Genomic DNA, 6,125 nt, shown 5'->3' with positions numbered 1-6,125 from the left:
AATGGGAATTGGTTCTGTGTCTTGTAACTTTTGTTGAAGGGAAACAATATTTTATTGATGGAAGAGTGATGGAGCGGAGAAAAATTCTCTCCGGCGCCGGGATTTGAACCCGGGTTTTCAGCTCTACGTGCTGATGCTTTATCCACTAAGCCACGCCGGATACAATCCCGACGCCGTTTAGAATCGTCTCAGATTAAGCTCCATCTCTGGGGTTCCCTCTGGTGGCCGCCCTCTGCACTACGTCATAGATGTCTATGAACGCAGGACCGAAGTCCATACATGTGTTGAGGTGCACTCAGATGAGTGACTGATTGGCCGGGATCCGACGGTATGGGCGCCGTCTTTAAATCACAAAGTGATTTATTACGCATATCATATATATATATATATATATATATATATATATATATATATATATATATATTGATGTACCGAAGTACATATGATATTTCCGTGCAGATATTCTGCGTCATCACATGATGGAAGAGTGATGGAGCGGAGAAAAATTCTCTCCGGCGCCGGGATTTGAACCCGGGTTTTCAGCTCTATGTGCTGATGCTTTATCCACTAAGCCACGCCAGATACAATCCCGACGCCGTTTAGAATAGTCTCAGATTAAGCTCCATCTCTGGGGTTCCCTCTGGTGGCCGATCTCTGCACTACGTCATAGATGTCTATGAACGCAGGACCGAAGTCCATACATGTGTTGAGGTGCACTCAGATGAGTGACTGATTGGCCGGGATCCGACGGTATGGGCGCCGTCTTTAAATCACAAAGTGATTTATTACGCATATCATATATATATATATTTATTGATGTACCGAAGTACATATGATATTTCCGTGCAGATATTCTGCGTCATCACATGATGGAAGAGTGATGGAGCGGAGAAAAATTCTCTCCGGCGCCGGGATTTGAACTCGGTGAAATATCATATGTACTTCGGTACATCAATATATAAATATTTTATTGGTTAGAACATCCATATTTAATCACTGATTTTAAATTAATGAACTCTTCTTTTTCTATTTGAGAATTGTGCCATTTGTGAGACGGAACTGTCGAAACCCACTGTGGTACTAGAAGCGCATACACAAGTCTGGGGGCGGGCAGGAAATGCAAGTACAGTACTGTATTCGTTGATGGATAACCAATAAGAATTTGTATTCATTTCACCTGTCACACCCACTACCCTTATTGGACTGAACTTTAAATTCTGTTCTGTCGAACTTAGGGGAGTCCACTGTATTTTAAAAGACATTTTTTCACAAAAACAAACCATTCTTGATATCGTTGTTGTGCGAGTTGTGACGTCATCGGAAATATTTTTAAATGACACCCTGTATTTTTCTGTATTACTTTATTTTTGTAGATTATGTTACGACGCTTTATCAACATCTTAGGTTATTTAGCGTCTGAATGAGATGAAGGTGATAATGCCGGTGAAATGAGTCTGAGGTCCAACACCGAAAGTTACCCAGCATTTGCTCAAATTGGGTTGAGGGAAATTCTCGGAAAAAACCTCAATCAGGTAACTTGCCCGACCGGAATCGAACCTGGGCCACCTGGTTTCGCAGCTAGACGCGCTAACCATTACTCCACTATTTTTCTGTATACCATCTGAAAGATTTTATTATTCTCCATGGTTACACAAGCTATCAATTGTTTTGTACAAGAAACGTTGCTATGGTAACAAAATAAATATGTGTTACAGGAGCAAGTATTCAAAACGTTGCCCATTTACAATCTGGTAATGTGAAAGACGCAAAACAAATTCCTGTTTAACATTTTCAATGACTGCTGGTAATATTTCTCTACACTCCACTCGTATTCTTCTTTTCAACTCAGCAGTATCAGCAGGCTTCGTAGCAAATACCTTACATTTCAAATAACCCCATAGAAAGTAATCAAGAGGGGAAAGATCTGGTGATCTTGCAGGCCACTACAAATCCTCTTCTTCCGATCCATCCATCAGGAAACACTTCATTCAGATATTGCCATGCAGGAGCAGCATAATGAGGAGGAGCCCCATCTTGCTGATATTAGATGGAATCATTAGGTAAGTCTGGATCCTGGAGGTTTGGGTGAAGAACGGCAAGGGCTGGTATTAACTCTTCACGCAAAAATTCTAAATACCAGTTCCTATTAAGTGTATGATCAAAAAAGTAGGAGTCCACAACTCTGCATCCTAGAAAAAGTGAAAAATTGTTTTTTAAAATACACTGTTTGACATGTCCGAACGTTTGTCGAAAAACATTTCCTTTTAGCTGTAGCCGAAAATATGCGTGACTTTTGAAACGCCCTGTATACAAGTATTAACTTAAGAAAAAACATTGAATACATATGAATACAATCACAAAATTAAGAAACAGTAGAATTTGTATAACTAGTATGGGTTATATTGAAACAGTTACTTAGAAATTTGTTAATGGAAACAAGAAAATAATAAAATAACTGTTTATTAAAAACTTGTAGCTGCAGAAAACTAATTCTGTGCATTAAAAATATACCTAAATACCTAATTTTAAAGGATTGAGGACTAAGAGTGCATAACAATAATAATAGTAATAATAATAATCATGCAGTCAATCAAAGCTTGTGGCCAATAAGGCCCTCTGATGTGATTGAATTCATGTGACTTTTATCTTCAGAAATAAACATTTCACATGAAAAACACAATCAGGTTTCGTCCAAAGCTGTAGCAGTGTGCATACAGACATCATTTTATAGCATTTACTATAATTTACAGGTAAGTACACCTAAATCCAGTCCACTGCTGTACACTAGGTATGTCTGACTTTGAAATGAGCAGTCTTGGGTTCAAATCCTGGTTGGGGTTTTCCCTCAACCAATTGAAGCAGAATTGCTGGGTAACTTTAGACGTTGGACCCCAGACTCATTTTGCTACCATTAATTATTCAAATAAGTTGATTACATTTTACAGGCCAGGGGTGTCAATTCAGTTTTTGCTTCATAGAGGGAGCTAAGATTTTTTAGGGAAGATCTAGTAGAGTATATCGCATGGCCTACTTCCCCCACTATTTGCTTTGAAATTAACTATTTTGCATACTGTAAACTGGGGAAAACTTGACCAGTGGGGTAATGTTGACCATAAAACAAAAAATAAAAGTGAAGCAAAAGAAGAATGAAGTGAATGTAATTTTAATTCCACCAAATGCATTTTTTTCTTTCCTGTCAAGTACTAGTCTCAAAAGAACTGTTACGGCCTGAAAAAGCGATTTTCTTGCCATCTTTTCATGGGTCGACCAAGTGACCGTTTCCCATTTGGACGATACTTCATTATTGCCTTAGGAATCCTGGATGAAACCATTCTTGAGACGTGTTCCTTCCAGTTTAACTGATATCTGGAGATACAGTCCAGTATTGATGACACATTAAGTTCTTGAAGGATATCTTCATTTTTCTTTCGATCCCATTTAGTGTAGCCAGCTGTTCGGCGCATGAATCTCATCTCGCAAGCTGTTAGTCTGCTTTCATCTTTTGTCCTTATAGTCCATGCTTCACTCCCATTAACATAAGACTGGTTATGTAGAATATAATTACGGCATATTTACAAATATCAGTTACTTACACAGTCATTGGTATAAGCCTCTAGACTTTATGAAATTACATGACCAATTACGTCTGACTGTCCAGTTTAAAATTATCTTTAACTCAAACTTCAAAAATAAATTTGAAGTGAAGGGAAGGCACCTCTTTTTGAATAGTATATTAGTTAAATATTAACAACATCTATGTTAGAAAAACTGAATTGATATATTTCAAGAATAAGCTGTCACGATGGTCTAGTGACTAGAGCTCTAGATTTATAATCCTGTGGACCCAGATTCATTCCCTGGTGTACCCCCAATTTATAACTTGTGTTGCGCAAGCCTGTCGTCCAGGAAACACAGGGACTTCCTTCAGGATCTCCGGTTCCCCTGTAGCATCCCAACACATTTCTACCATCATCTAATCTCATCGCAGATGTAGCGTAGATCAGACTCCTATAATGCACCCTGGGCAACGACTCTGTCGGTAAATTGGTCTACAGAACTGGCTTCATATGGGTGAATGACGTAAGTCAAGTAACCGCCATTATTAAAAAAAAAAAAGAATTTGAAGAATAAAAAACGAAATACAACAATGAAATCTGTTATATAGAATTCCTATGAAAAAAACGCCCCCAGTACAAGAAACCATAATGAGCACTATTGAAAGTTTGCCCTAACACCTGAATGCTCGATTGTGCAGAAGACTACAGTCCAGAATATGGCCCCCAATATCGAAAGTTACCAATGAACGTGGTCTGGGGTGAAGCCAAGATGAGTTTCTTTATGTTGGTGTGTTAAATGTGGGCCCATAGAGACAGCATGATTGTTGTTAGCCTTCAATTGTTTCTGATGGGTAAAGCTTTTATGATCGTGATGAATAACTCAATGTTTTCAGTGCCTCACTTTCATTTGTCACAAAACAGTGCATATAAAAAGTAAATAACAGCTTAAGAGCAATATTTACGCATTTTTTCACACTGGTAGATAAAACACAAAGGGAGGCAACATTTCAGATGAATTGACTCATATATTCAATAAGAAGAAAATATGTCCGTTAGATTAGAAAAGAAGAAAGATAGCTAGACCAGACATGCAAAAATCAATTTGTAAGATGCATTTCAACATATATCTCGAAATGCAATTTTCTTTGCATCACAGACACAGGAAATGTTTCTTGCAAAATTTCTGCACATTTTGAGTAATTTCGAAATCAAATACGAAACAAAACAATGTAAGGATTAATAATTCGGCATATCACATTGTTAAATTAATTAATTGATTGCGTATTTCTCCAACTAATTAGATAAGTATTACTTTCCAGTTTTCAGGACAGATATTCTTGACGTAGTTCAATGAACGAGATTCTAAGGTACAGCTGGTTGCATAACTATCGATGTACAGGCGCCCCACTAGCGAAGCCGCAAGGGAAGCCATGTTGGTCGAAAAATTTTTCTAGGTATCCAGGTAATAGAATGTTTGAAGAGGTATTAGGAAATCTTTCTTGACACTCGTTTTGGAAGCTATAATTTCCATAGCAGTTACTAAGATTTATTGAAAATCATCCGTCCTCAAATGAGATTCACCACTGGAATCCAGAATTACAAGCATCAAAATATAAAGGAAATTGATATGAGTGAAATATTTATTCGCTTAGTACATTTAAAAACAAAAATTTATTCGTTAACACATAATGATGGAAATCATTCTTCACACAGTCATTTTGGTAGACATAATTTTCATAATACACAAATGATGGTCAACAAGCGCATTCTTATGGTAAACAAAACACTATCAGGACGCATTTATAATAATCACAGCAAGGGAACGTTGTAGACGGGACCGGTATCATTTTGAAAGCAAATGATAAACATCAATCTGTAATACACATTTCGGCATTAATCTCGAAATGGAATTTTCATTACATCACAATCACAGGATATGCTTCATGCACAATTTCTGCATATTTTGAATTTCGAAATTAAATACGAAACAAAACAATGTGAGGGTCAATAATTCGGCGTATTGCATTGTTAAATTCCTTAATTGCTTAGGTATTTATTTTATTTATGACTAAGATCACCTTTCTAGTTGTTTAGCTTTCAAGGCGTCACCTAAAAGAACGCTGACTGGACTTTATTGGGAAGCAAGAAAGCAAATGGAATATATCCAAGTATTTGGGCCTTAGATTATTGCTGCTACTTATTTATTTTTTCAACTAATTGGATATATATTATGTTCCAGTTTTCAGTACAGATATCCTTGTCATTTTTTCAATGAACGAGATTCTAAGGTACATCTCGTTGCATAACTAACGATGTACAGGCGCTCCACTAGCGAAACCGCAAGGGAAGCCATGTTGGTCGAAAAATTTTTCCTGGTATCCAGGTAATAGAATGTCTGAAGAGGTAGGCCTATTACGAAATCCTTCTTCACACAATCATTTTGGAGGCTATAATTTTCATATTAAACAAATGATGGAAATCTTTCTTTGGAAGAGAGAATTTTCATAATTAACAAATGATGGTCAACACACGCATCCTCGTAGTGGACAAAACACTATCAGGAAGCAA

At 37.2% G+C, this 6,125-nt stretch overlaps 1 non-coding gene across 1 annotated transcript; it reads right to left on the bottom strand.

Moving 5' to 3' along the window:
* Positions 1-510: 510 nt before the first annotated feature.
* Positions 511-582, bottom strand: TRNAY-AUA (transfer RNA tyrosine (anticodon AUA)). The gene has a single exon. It is a non-coding gene; the product is annotated as a tRNA-Tyr (tRNA).
* Between the last annotated feature and the right edge of the window lie 5,543 nt (positions 583-6,125).

Source organism: Periplaneta americana, chromosome 1, assembly GCF_040183065.1.
Source record: "Periplaneta americana isolate PAMFEO1 chromosome 1, P.americana_PAMFEO1_priV1, whole genome shotgun sequence".
Classification (NCBI taxonomy): domain Eukaryota; kingdom Metazoa; phylum Arthropoda; class Insecta; order Blattodea; family Blattidae; genus Periplaneta; species Periplaneta americana.
Note: the sequence above shows the minus strand (reverse complement) of the source record. Positions and strands in the feature narration are given on the sequence as shown.